Source organism: Adiantum capillus-veneris, chromosome 6 (genome assembly GCF_014529385.1).
Source record: "Adiantum capillus-veneris isolate H3 chromosome 6, ASM1452938v2, whole genome shotgun sequence".
Taxonomy (NCBI): Eukaryota; Viridiplantae; Streptophyta; class Polypodiopsida; order Polypodiales; family Pteridaceae; genus Adiantum; species Adiantum capillus-veneris.
In genome coordinates this window covers 41,076,552-41,090,841 of record NC_140936.1, presented here as the reverse complement: position 1 = coordinate 41,090,841, position 14,290 = coordinate 41,076,552, and the positions used below count along the sequence as shown (strand labels likewise).

General features: G+C 39.5%; 1 pseudogene; it reads right to left on the bottom strand.

The window, feature by feature from the left end:
- Nucleotides 1-337: 337 nt before the first annotated feature.
- The window catches only part of LOC147455396 (uncharacterized), a 38,105-nt pseudogene continuing 24,152 nt past the window's right edge, over nt 338-14,290 (bottom strand).

Sequence of the window (14,290 nt, the reverse complement as noted above, 5' to 3'; positions counted from 1 at the left end):
CCCAATATTTCTCTTCAAATTTTCCAAAATTCCCAAAATACCCGGATTATGTGATAAAATAACTCTAAAGCTAAAAAATGTTGTACCTTTTCACAGGAAGACTAATTGTTTATCAATACAAGTTGCTAAAACTAGAATTTGAGTTGGTTATGTAGGCTATTCATTTCTTTCAAGATACCAAGGAATCTTGAAGGTGAAGGATCGCCATAATAAACAACAAGTCATAAAAACTGGTAAGGCATAAATTCAAGTTGATGTGTAATGACAAGTAAACAGAAACGACAATTACAAGAAATAAAGAGACATTGATAGAGAATGAAGAGCAATCATATTAAATTCATGAACGGAAACGTCTGATTACATTATTGAGTCTTATCACAAGTGCATTCAATTTATTTAATTGCACTTTTAAAGATGTCACCTCCTTGCATAATGACGATATTTTCTCCTCTAGTTGAGCTACTTGGATATCCGCTACATTTACTTGACGATCTTGAACTACCTTTTTTATTGACTCGATCTACAGACTCTTTTATGAAGGACTTAAGGGTGCCATTGTCATGGCCATGGACCTCAGTACTCCAAATCTATAGTAGGATTTCCTTTAATCTTTTGACAAGGCCTTCCTCCACTCCCTCCAATGTGTCCTGCGTGTCAATGGCCTCCACAGCATTCAAATGACCCCCCTCCTCCATTACGATCTGCATAAACAAGAATGAACCCAACAAGTTAGAATCCAACGGAAAAAAAATGAGGTTCAAGGAAAACAAATAGTCATGAATAATTATAAACCTTCAAGATGCAACAAGTATTGCCTCTGTATGATGCACGAGAGGCATGAAATCATCGCCTATCTGTGTGTCCTTGTCATCATCGTCACTGTCATCAATGATAATAACATTGGCTTTTGGATCGTCGACATTGGTCTCTTTAAATGCGGTCGTATCGGTAAGCTCCTTGCTATTAACAGACAGTGACAAGTACCTAAAGCAATGAATGTTGAGAGAGAAGGAGAGAGCATAGAAATAGAACCCCAAAGTGTGTAGAATATACACATGAGATAATGTATATATAGAGGGGACATGGGTGCCATATATAGAGAAGCCATATATTGAGTAGCTTCACATATAAGCTCAACACCCCCGCTCAAATAAGGGTCCCTAACTGTGGATGAAAAAACCCTTGGGGGATCAAGGGAAAAACCCACAGCTCTATATACACCCACCGTTATATTATAAAAATCATTCAATATACAAATGTTCATGAGGAGCTACATCACTCCTTTTACAATGAATATTTTATGAGGAGCTACATCACTCCATTTACAATGAATGTTTTACGAGGGTTACATTACTCCTATCCTATCAAATACAATAATGAATACAAAGGTTCAATAAAGAGGTGTAAAGGCTATCGATTAGCTCGTAATCAGAAGTGTCTTCTATGTAGCTTGTCATTACTATCGCATCACCAAACATATCTTCATGTTGTCATCAATATGACATCACCAAACATGTCTTCATAAATCTTTTACTGTCACCAAGTTTGTCTTCATGAAATCAATTCTTTGATCAATCCTACATAGATAAGACCATATTAGGTATTTTGGTAAAAATCTCACATTATGGGAATCTCCAAATCGACTAAATTCATGTAATTTGGGAATTTTCCACTTAAAGTGGGAAAAATTGAGGTGTGTGGTTAGTAAATAAAGTGAAAATCTCATAGGATTGTGGTGTTGATAAACACCAAAAGTCAAGAGGATGTACAACACATGGATTTGAATAATAACTATAAATTACATAAAACAAAGGAAGATACAAAAAAGATTTTGTTTACAAACTGACTAGTATAGTCACAATAGAAGCTCCACATAATTCTACTCCACATTTGATACCATATCTGAACTTTGATCCAAGTGTGGTTGATGTGCATGAGTGAGGCCTTCTTTGGCTTTTAGAGCATGCATTTATGGAATCTTTATTTTAGAAAATGGTCCTTCTTTGTTGGGTCTCCAGGACCAAACAATTGCATCTACAGTTTCCCACACTTGTGGGTCCTTATAGTTGACAGCCCAATAACCCTTCCAACAATTGCTGTAAGCTTGAGTATCTGCCATCCCACTTTTTCTCGTGCAAGGTGCCCAATATTGAATCAATATTTTTCTGTAGTTTGGTGATGTAGGCTCATTATCAATGTCAGATAAAGCCATTGCAAGCCACACCGAATAGATTTCTGTGTCACTCGGAACAAGCATAAGAAAGTCACCTCGGTGCACATCAGACATAGGGTCAAACTCTTCCCTTGGCCTATCTCGTTGAGGCCCACAAAAATGATCGTTCAACTCTTCAAGGCCTAGGAATCTTTCTGCTCCTTGTTGCAAATTCATTGTAGTGCTTTGTAGGTGAGAATATTCTTGAGTTTTTGGCCAAAACATTTCATACAAGACTCCCTCTGATATGATTGCTTTTCCAATCTCTTCAATTACCTTACTCCAATAATCTATCACGGGTCTATAATATCGCGGAATACTTGAACCATTCCCTAAATTTTTTCAAAATTTTATATAGTTCTTTAGCCCCAAAATGACTTCTTCGTGGGCCTTGACATACTCCGCCATTTGTACTAGAGGTGGATCTCCATGTGGTAACATTGGTTTGCCTTCTGTGTTTGTTTTCCAAAGGCGAATACTTCCACTCCAACTTGATACACCTACATGTGCCTTATATTGCATCATTGGTGTCTCATCCTACATAAAGAACCTGAACTGAAGCGGTTTGGAATGTCCAACAAGTATGTCTTGTCCATCACAAAGATAGCCATCACAATATTGCTTGAAATCGGGGATCTTTGTGAGAAAAAATGGAGCTGGAGATGAAGATGAGCTGTTTCGTAATGTATCCATCAAATGTGGCAAAGTATAGGTTTGTGTAACTCTCAGCTTCTCTGAAAAACTACTAAACATGGTGTCTATGTCCTCATGTGTATGCCCAACCATTAAAAATCCCAGCTGGATGGTTTTGAAAACACCCCTTGCAACAAGCATTGATAAATAGGCAAATAAGTATCGATTTTTGTTTTCCCCTGCACAATTATCCAATTGTAGCAACAAGTTCTCTAGAAATCTGTGAAATGTTGACCCCAATTCCTCTTCTGCAATTTCTGACGACTGCACAATGGGCTCTTTTCCATCACTCAAGTTATGGTAGTCCAAAGCATCCCTTGAGTTCAAAGCATGTAGTAGTGAAATATTGCTCCTTGGAAGTCCATTTGTTACTAGATCACCAAGAGGATGCTTATCTATCCTCTCTAGGTTATGTAAACAATTAGCAATTGAGCCAATTGTAAGATTTGGATCAGCTGGCCACAAACCATTCAAGACAAAGTGTCCGTAATGACCTTCTCCATGTCCATGAGTGATCATGCCAATCAATGCCACCTGCAGATTATATCCTGAATCCACACCCTTGGGAACAATGCGTAATCTAGGAATGGCAGTCTTCTTTTGATCCATCTTATCATGGATTATGCATACATATTTTTGTGGTTGAGTTTCTGAATACGTGCGCCATGCATAATATAGGCTTCTGCAACTCTTTTGTTGTGCCATGTGAACTTCTCTCTCCCTCAAGAGAAGAGCTCTCTCTTCAAGAGGAGATTTAGCTTCTAACCTTGCCTTGATTGAGCTACAAATATTGCACTTAGAGAACTCACTCGTCTTTGTTAAAGTGACATGTGGGTACTCTTTGTTCCAAATTCTACCAAAAGAAGATTGGGATAGCTTCTTCTCATAGCCCATTTGGTCAAGTGTCGTGTTGATTTCACATAAAATATCCACTTGTTTGTATGTTGATGGAATCACCAATTGAGTCTCTCTTGAGCCATCTAGCAGTGTTCTACTTCTATGTGGCATCTTCTCAGAGTTGTTTTTCACAAACTCATTTAGTAGTGCTCTTGCTAAACTAGTATGGTGAAGTCCCCTTCTCAATGTACATGTGTTCCCATGTACATATTGGCGCACACCAATTTCAAAGTTCTCCTTGTATCGATAAAATGATGTCTTTGGTATTCCATGTAGGTCATACCATGCTCTACAACAAACAATAGAGCCATTTAGCCTGAATTGGTATCGTGACTTCTCATCTTTCTGATAACATATAGAAAGAACATCATAAACATAATTAGTGCGTGATTTTTGAGACTCTCCCCAAAACTGTTGTCGTAACCTTGTCACCATATCACGATCTGCAAACTGGCAACATTTTTGTGCACAACAATCAATGCATGATACCCTTTGAATTGATTTGTTTGAAAGGTAAAAAGTCGAAGCTGGTGCTGCTTTTGATTTTTGAGTCCTGTTCATGAAAGTGTATCATCTCTTCCTTGACAACTGGACAACATTACTCCCATCAAGTTTTTTTCCAACATTGTCATCGTTGGATACATCCTCATATGTAGCATGCATGCCATCAACAGGAACAAATCGTTGTAATGGGATCCCATTCAACATTGTTGTCTGCTTGATGAGCCACTTTAGCAAAGTGATGCTACCCACTTCAACCACATCATCAATGCTTGCATTTTCTCTTTCAATACCCACACCCACACAATCAGGACCAAGTTCCTGAAAGTTGACATAATCATGTGGAAATACATATAAGATGGTCCCTTCATTCATGGTTTGCATCATTGTGTCATCTTTTAAAAGGAACCTCTGATTTCTCCAAGACTCTCGAATCATTGCTTCAAATTCTGGGCTTGTCATAGGTATTGCATCTATAACTAGAGGATCAGAATGATCATGTTCTTCATCACCATTGTAGCTTTCCTGTGGATCAATTAAGTTCCCATTTAATACAAAAGATTGCAAAAGAAGCTTTGACCATCGAACAACACTCCATAATGAGCCTTGGAGAGATGAAGTATCCATTGTAGGAAAAGGTAGGACCACATCCTTCAAGCATTCCTCCACTAGTATGGAGACATTTCTTTGCCCTATCTTTGTACCACCACAAGTGGAATCTGGATCTATTCTACACACACAGCCAATACCAACAATTTCATTGTCAAGTATCATATGTACTTTCTCCCCAGATTCAAAGTCCATCCTGTAAGTGAAAAAGATTACATTGTTAAATCCATAGTTATAGAAAAATACTCTTCAAACAAAAAATCATGCTACAACATGGAAAAGGTTTTCATAGGTTGGACAAGTGGTGAACCTTGAGACCAAATCCTCCTTGCTATATTAATGGAAGAAAGGTTGGAAATTATGGTGGATCTTGAAACCAAAGCATCCTTGCTATATTAGAGCATAGGTTGGACAAGTGGTGGACCTAGTTGTAATACCCACTGCCACCTATCAACTACTATAGGACTACGCTTTCCAATGTCCAAGTATCCCTTGAGGCTTTCAAGGTTGAACACGTGGTGGACCTTGAAACAAAAATCCCCTTTCTATATCAGAGCATAGCTTGGACAAGTGGTGGACCTAGTTATAATGCCCAATATCCAAGGTGAAATACCTTAGGACCTTGCTACCTTGCTTGCCAATGTTTAGTTTACGTAGCCCCTCATTTATTTAATGGAAGTAAGGTTGGACAAGTGGTGGACCTTGAAACCAAAGCCTCTTTGCTATATGAGAGCATAGGCTGGACCTAGTTGTAATACCCACTGCCACCTATCAACTACTATAGGACTATGCTTTCCAATGTCCAAGTATCCCTTGAGTCTTTCAAGGTTGAACACGTGGTGGACCTTGAAACGAAAATCCCCTTTCTATATCAGAGCATAGCTTGGACAAGTGGTGGACCTAGTTATAATGCCCAATATCCAAGGTGAAATACCTTAGGAACTTTCTACCTTGCTTGCCAATGTTTACGTAGCCCCTCATTTCTTTAATGGAAGCAAGGTTGGACAAGTGGTGGACCTTGAAACCAAAGCCTCTTTGCTATATCAGAGAATAGGTTGGACCTAGTTGTTATACCCACTGCCACCTATCAACTACTATAGGACTATGCTTTCCAATGTCCAAGTATCCCTTGAGTCTTGCAAGGTTGAACACGTGGTGGATTATTGAAACCAAAATCCCCTTTCTATATCAGAGCATATCTTGGACAATTGGTGGACCTAGTTATAATGCCCCTCCTTTCTTTAATGGAAGAAAGGTTGGAAAAGTGGTGAATCTTGAAACCCAAACCCTTTGGCTATATATAGAGGATAGCTTGGACAAGTGGTGGGCTTAGTTGTAGTATCCAATGTCCAAGGTCCAAGGTGAACTATGTAAAGACCTTACTTCCAAAAACAAAGTCGTACAAGTGGTTCTCCTTCAAACCAAAACGTCCTTAGTGTATTAGAACATAGCTTGGAGAAGTCGTGGACTTAGTTGTAATGGTGAATGTCCAAAGCAAACTATTATAGGACCTTGCTTCCCAAATCAAGTTTGGACAAGTGGTGGATCTTGAAACCAAAACCCCCTTACTGTATTAGAGCATAGCTTAGATAAGTGGTGGACCTAGCTGCCATGGAAAATGTTCAATGTGAACTGCTACAGGACCTTGCTATTAAATGTCTAAGTAGAGATAGCTTCTTTAATGGAATCAAGGTTGGGAAAGTGGTGCATCTTGAAACCAAAAGCCCTTTATTGTATTAGAGCATGGCTTGGACAAGTGAGGGACCTAGTTTTAATGTGTGATGTCCAAAGAAAAGTATTACAAAACCTTGCTTTCCAATATTTGAATTGGTCAAGTGGTTAAAACTAAGTATAAAACTTTGACCATTTTCTTCTCGAATTGCCAAAAAGCTAGTTTTAGACACCCCTAAATGAAAATGGTTTAGGGTGGCCTTAAGCAACGTTTTTTCAAAGACTTGAACAAAAGGGTTGCCGAAGAGTAATGAAAATTTATTATGGCTTGAAGTGCCTGAGTATGTGAAAACAAGCTTAGGTTTTCCACGAGGCAAAAGGTGACATAATAAGAACATTGGAAACTTAGGATTGACCATGTGGCCTAAACTTTGGCAAGTGAAGTGGTGGCCAAGTTTTGTGGCACAGTGTGCACTTGGTCCTATATGTGTTGACCACTTGGCTAAATCTAGGACCATAAGGCCAAACCTTTGGCACCTTAAATATAGTATGGGACATAATCTAGAACGGCTATAGTAAATTAGTAGTATAGTTAATATGTTAATATTTGTATTATATTTAAGTATATGCTAAATATAATTTATGTTCAAAATTTCACTAATGAAGAATGTTCCCATTTAGCACTCCAGATGCGGGGTCTTAGGGCAATGCCACAATGGGGTGACAAGGCAGCCCTTCCACGTGAGGTTTGGGGGTAGCGCTCTTGATGGGGATGTGGAATATAGCGCTCTCGATGGCGGGGCTTGGGAGGCTGATTTTGGGATATTGTTTCGGGCGGGGTCAAGGGGCGGCGCCCAAAGATTTTTTTTTTTAAAGTGAATTCATAGTATAGAGTTACGCATGTTTTGCATATTTTCAACCATGATTTCTTTAATTTTGGCTGTGTGAATTGGTTAATGTTTTATATTGCTTTTGTTTTTTTTAATCCTATGATAAAACATGGACTTGTAGCATACGTGGCATTCTAATAAACCCTATCAAGATTAGGCACAGAGAGAGCGCACGAGCAACGCACACAGAGAAAGCAGGCGAGTAGCAAACACACAGAAAGCGCACACGGATCGCACACAGTTGGAGTATACGCGCACATAGAGGAGCAAGCTCGGCATCGTACACAACAAACAGGTGGAGCGCACAGGATTGAAAGTTCGCGCACAAGATAAAGAAACATCAGCGTACGCAACGCTTTCCAGAAGGGCAGGATCGGGCATAGCTTCTTCTCAGGAGACATTGCATACCTCACGAATAGAGAAAAAACAGGTATTTCTCTCTCTCTCACTCTCTGTCTTTCTCCATATAGAGAAGATGGTTCTCTGTAACTCTTCTTGCACACACACTCTCTCGTCAAAAGACAGAGATACGTAGTTTAAAAATATCCCCGCACACATACACATATTCCTACACATCGTCTTCCTCTCTTCCACATACATAACCACAGTGAAATCTGTTATCTTGTTGTCTCTCTCTTGAAAATACATGCACATATTTCCACACATCGTCTTCCTCACTTCCACATACATAACCACAGTGAAATCTGTTATCTTGTTGTCTCTCTCTTGAAAATACGTGCACATATTCCGATACATCGTCTTCCTCTCTTCCACATACATAAACACAGTGAAATCTGTTATCTTTCTCTCTCTCCTCTCTGTAGAAAACAGGTATTTCTCTCTCTCTCTCTATCTATCTATCTCTGTATCTTGCTATCTCTCTCTTGAAAATACATGCTCATGTATGTGTGCGTCTGTGTTATCTATGTGTATGTATGTATATTTGTGTTATTTCATTGTAATACTCATACATAATGCAGATACACAATTACACTTAATTACGATATGCACACATAGTATATATACATACATAAATATCACAAATAACTAACACATTGTAATACTAGTAAACTTGAATGGAAGACTTACTTGCGTGATCTGTTAAAGTCGATTCTTGTAGCGAGTTCTGGATGTATGCTGAGCTGATTTTCCTCTAATCCATTTGTAGATATGATTGTAACTTCTGTTTCTCAAAAATAGTAGTGTTGTTTAGTGATACACCTAATGGACATAAATGGTTGAAACTAGGACATGTAGACCAAAAATACGTGTATTTCTTTGGATGAATATATACACTTTTTGGTGACCCTTACCACAAGTGGTGGACCTTGAGACCAGTGGACTATAAGGACCTCCAAACAATACCTTGTACACTCAATCCTTCTTGGTATCTAGGTTGGACAAGTGGTGGACCTTGTTCAAATTCTCTAACCACTCTCTCTAACATGGTGACATAATTTAGGTGTGATAAATTCATATCTATGCAAACTAATATCAGTTTAGGCTTGTTAATTTGAATTTGTTTGAATTTATGTACAATATAATGATTTGAGGTTTGCATATTTGAATTTAGGTGGTATAATGATATCTTTTTGTGGTAAACTTGAATTTAAAATCAATTTCGCGTGGAATATTTTAAATTTAAGTGGTAAAATTTAAATTTTTATAAAAAAGTTTGAATTTTAAAATTTGGGTGGGATATTTTAAAATTTAGGCGGGATATTTAAAATTTAGGAGGGATATTTTAAATTTAGGCAATCAGATTTTGAATTTTAAATTTAGGCGGGAAGGTTTTGAATTTATAGCGAGATCTCCCTTACATAAGAGAGTATAGGTTGGGCAAGTGGTGGACCTTAAAGCTACAACATCCATGCTACTGGACATGATAGGTAGGGAATCTAGTTGAATATTGTATGTATAATATATATGTAATAGATCTAGCTTGGACAAGTGGTGGACCTTGGAGCAAAACCCCATGTAAAACATATCATGCACATTCCAAGTGGTGAGAAAAAATATCATTTAGGATATAGCCTTATAGGTTGGACAAGTAGTGGACCTTAACACCAAGATATTCTTAATGTAATTACATAGAGTGGAAAACTGGTGAATCTTGAGACCAAACCATGCTACTAGCGATAATAGCTTGGACAAGTGGTGGACCTTGAAAGTAATCCCCCCATCTACGAAATATGGTGGGTTTAAGGTATTTTGATGGAGCCTAGCATCTTGGAGACATGGTGCAGCTTGCTTCTCTTCATGTTTCAATGGAGCCTATCTTGGACAAATGGTGGAGCATCCTTCTCTCCATGTTTCAATGGAGCCTAGCTTGGACAAGTGGTGGACCTTTGCTTATCTCTATGATTCAAGTGGTGGACCTTGGAACCAAACCCCCTGTAAAACCTATCATGGTCACTCCAAGTGGTGAGAAAGAATAACCTTTAAGATATAGCATTATAGGTTGGACAAGTGGTGGACCTTAACACCCAAATATTCTTAATATAATGACATAGAGTGAAAAAGTGGTGAATCTTGAGACAAAACCACTCATGCTACTAGCGATAATAGCTTGGACAACTGGTGGACCTTGAACGTAAACCCCCCATGTTTCAATAGACTAAGCTTCGACAAATGGTGGAGCATCGTTCTCTCCATGTTTCAATGGAGCCTAGCTTGGACAAGTGGTGGACGTTTGTTTCTCTCTATGTTTCAATAGAGTTAGCTTGGACAAGTGGTGGACCTTGGAACCAAACCCCCATGTAAAACCTATCATGGTCACTCCAAGTGGTGAGAAAGAATAACCTTAATGATATATCCTTATAGGTTGGACAAGTGGTGGACCTTAACACCCACATATTCTTAATATAATGGCATAGAGTGAAAAAGTGATGAATCTTGAGACCAAACCACTCAGGATACTACCAATAATAGCTTGGACAAGTGTTGGACCTTGAATGTAAACCCCTCATCTACGACATATCGTGGGTTTAATTTTTTTCGATGGAGCATAGCATCTTGGAGACATGGTGCAGCTTGCTTCTCGTCATATTTCAATGGAGCCTAGCTTGGACAAGTGGTGGACCTTTGCTTCTCTCTTTGTTTCAATAGAGTTAGGTTGGACAAGTGCTGGACCTTGGAACCAAATCCCCATGTAAAACCTATCATGGTCACTCCAAGTGGTAAGAGAGAATAACCTTTAAGATATAGACTTATAGGTTGGACAAGTGGTGGACCTTAACACCCACATATTCTTAATATAATGACATAGAGTGGAAAAGTGGTGAATCTTGAGACAAAGCCACTCATGCTACTAGCGATAATAGCTTGGACAAGTGGTGGTACTTGAATGTAAACCCCCCATGTACAAAATATCGTGGGTTTAAGGTATTTCGATGAAGCCTAGCATCGTGGAAACATGGTGCAGCTTGCTTCTCTTCATGTTTCAATGGAGTCTATCTTGGACAAATAGTGGAGCATCCTTCTCTCCATGTTTCAATGGGCCCTAGCTTGGACAAGTGGTGGACCTTTGCTGATATCTATGATTCAATAGAGTTAGCTTGGACAAGTGGTGGACCTTGGAACCAAACCCCCATGTAAAACCTATCATGGTCACTCCAAGTGGCGAGAAAGAATAACCTTTAAGATATAGCCTTATAGGTTGGACAAGTGGTGGACCTTAATACCCAAATATTCTTAATATAATGACATAGAGTGAAAAAGTGGTGAATCTTGAGATAAAACCACTCATGCTACTAGCGATAATAGCTTGGACAAGTGGTGGACCTTGAACGTAAACCCCCCATGTTTCAATAGACTTAACTTCGACAAATGGTGGAGCATCGTTCTCTCCATGTTTCAATGGAGCCTAGCTTGGACAAGTGGTCGACCTTTGTTTCTCTCTATGTTTCAATAGAGTTAGCTTGGACAAGTGGTCGACCTTTGTTTCTCTCTATGTTTCAATAGAGTTAGCTTGGATAAGTGGTGGAACTTGGAACCAAACCCCCATGTAAAACCTATCATGGTCACTCCAAGTGGGAAGAAAGAATAACCTTTAAGATGTAGCCTTATAGGTTGGACAAGTGGTGGCCCTTAACACCCACATATTCTTAATAAAAGTGGTGAATCTTGAGACCAAACCACTCAGGCTACTAGCAATAATAGCTTAGACAAGTGGTGGACCTTGAATGTAAACCCCTCATCTACGAAATATCGTGGGTTTAATGTATTTCGATGGAGCGTAGCATCTTGGAGACATGGTGCAGCTTGCTTCTCGTCATGATTCAATGGAGCCTATCTTGGACAAATGGTGGAGCATCCTTCTCTCCATGTTTCAATGGACCCTAGCTTGGACAAGTGGTGGACCTTTGTTTCTCTCTATGTTTCAATAGAGTTAGCTTGGACAAGTGGTGGACCTTGGAACCAAACCCCCATGTAAAACCTATCATGGTCACTCCAAGTGGTAAGAAAGAATAACCTTTAAGATGTAGCCTTATAGGTTGGACAAGTGGTGGACCTTAGCATCCACATATTCTTAATAAAAGTGGTGAATCTTGAGACCAAACCACTCAGGCTACTAGCAATAATAGCTTGGACAAGTGGTGGACATTGAGTGTAAACCCCTCATCTACGAAATATCGTGGGTTTAATGTATGTCGATGGAGCCTAGCATCTTGGAGACATGGTGAAGCTTGCTTCTCGTCATGTTTCAATGAGCCTATCTTGAACAAATGGTGGACCATCCTGCTCTCCATGTTTCAATGGAGCCTAGCTTGGACAAGTGGTGGACCTTTGTTTCTCTCTATGTTTCAATAGAGTTAGCTTAGACAAGTGGTGGACCTTGGAACCAAACCCCCATGTAAAACCTATCATGGTCACTCCAAGTGGTAAGAAAGAATAACCTTTAAGATGTAGCCTTATAGGTTGGACAAGTGGTGGACCTTAACACCCACATATTCTTAATATAATGACATAGAGTGGAAAAGTGGTGAATCTTGAGACCAAACCACTCAGGCTACTACCAATAATAGCTTGGACAAGTGTTGGACCTTGAATGTAAACCCCTCATCTACGACATATCGTGAGTTTAATGTTTTTCGATGGAGCCTAGCATCTTGGAGACATGGTGCAGCTTGCTTCTCGTCATGTTTCAATGGAGCCTATCTTGGACAAATGGTGGAGCATCCTTCTCTCCATGTTTCAATGGACCCTAGCTTGGACAAGTGGTGGACCTTTGCTTCTCTCTCTGTTTCAATAGAGTTAGCTTGGACAAGTGGTGGAGCTTGGAACCAAACCCCCATGTAAAACCTATCATGGTTACTCCAAGTGGTAAGAAAGAATAACCTTTAAGATATAGACTTATAGGTTGGACAAGTGGTGGACCTTAACACCCACATATTCTTAATATAATGACATAGAGTGGAAAAGTGGTGAATCTTGAGACAAACCACTCATGCTACTAGCGATAATAGCTTGGACAAGTATGGCCCTTGAATGTAAACCCCCCATGTACAAAATATCCTGGGTTTAAGGTATTTCGATGAAGCCTAGCATCTTGGAGACATGGTGCAGCTTGCTTCTCTTCATTTTTCGATGGAGCCTATCTTGGACAAATGGTGGAGCATCCTTCTCTCCATGTTTCAATGGACCCTAGCTTGGACAAGTGGTGGACCTTTGCTTCTCTCTATGATTCAATAGAGTTTAGCTTGGACAAGTGGTGGACCTTGGAACCAAACCCCCATGTAAAACCTATCATGGTCACTCCAAGTGGTGAGAAAGAATAACCTTTAAAATATAGCCTTATAGGTTGGACAAGTGGTGGACCTTAACACCCAAATATTCTTAATATAATGACATAGAGTGAAAAAGTGGTGAATCTTGAGACAAAACCACTCATGCTACTAGGGATAATAGCTTGGACAAGTGGTGGAACTTGAACGTAAACCCCCCATGTTTAATAGACTTAGCTTCGACAAATGGTGGAGCATCGTTCTCTCCATCTTTCAATGGAGCCTAGCTTGGACAAGTAGTGGAACTTTGTTTCTCTCTATGTTTCAATAGAGTTAGCTTGGACAAGTGGTGGACCTTGGAACCAAACCCCCATGTAAAACCTATCATGGTCACTCCAAGTGGTGAGAAAGAATAACCTTAAGATATATCCTTATAGGTTGGACAAGTGGTGGACCTTAACACCCAGATATTCTTAATATAATGGCATAGAGTGGAAAAGTGGTGAATCTTGAGACCAAACCACTCATGCTACTAGCGATAATAGTTGGACAAGTGGTGGACCTTGAATGTAAACCCCTCATCTACGAAATATCGTGGGTTTAAGGTATTTAGATGGAGCCTAGCATCTTGGAGACATGGTGCACCTTGCTTCTCTTCATGTTTCAATGGAGCCTATCTTGGACAAATGGTGGAGCATCCTTCTCTCCATGTTTCAATGGACCCTAGCTTGCACAAGTGGTGGACCTTTGCTTCTCTCTATGTTTCAATAGAGTTAGCTTGGACAAGTGGTGGACCTTGGAACCAAACCCCAATGTAAAACCTATCATGGTCACTCCAAGTGGTGAGAAAGAATAACCTTTAAGATATAGCCTTATAGGTTGGACAAGTGGTGGACCTTAACACCCATATATCCTTAATATAATGACATAGAGTGATAAAGTGGTGAATCTTGAGACAAAACCACTCATGCTACTAGCGGTAATAGCTTGGACAAGTGGTGGACCTTGAACGTAAACCCCCCATGTTTCAATAGAGTTAGCTTCGAGAAATGATGGAGCATCCTTCTCTCCATGTTTCAATGGAGCCTAGC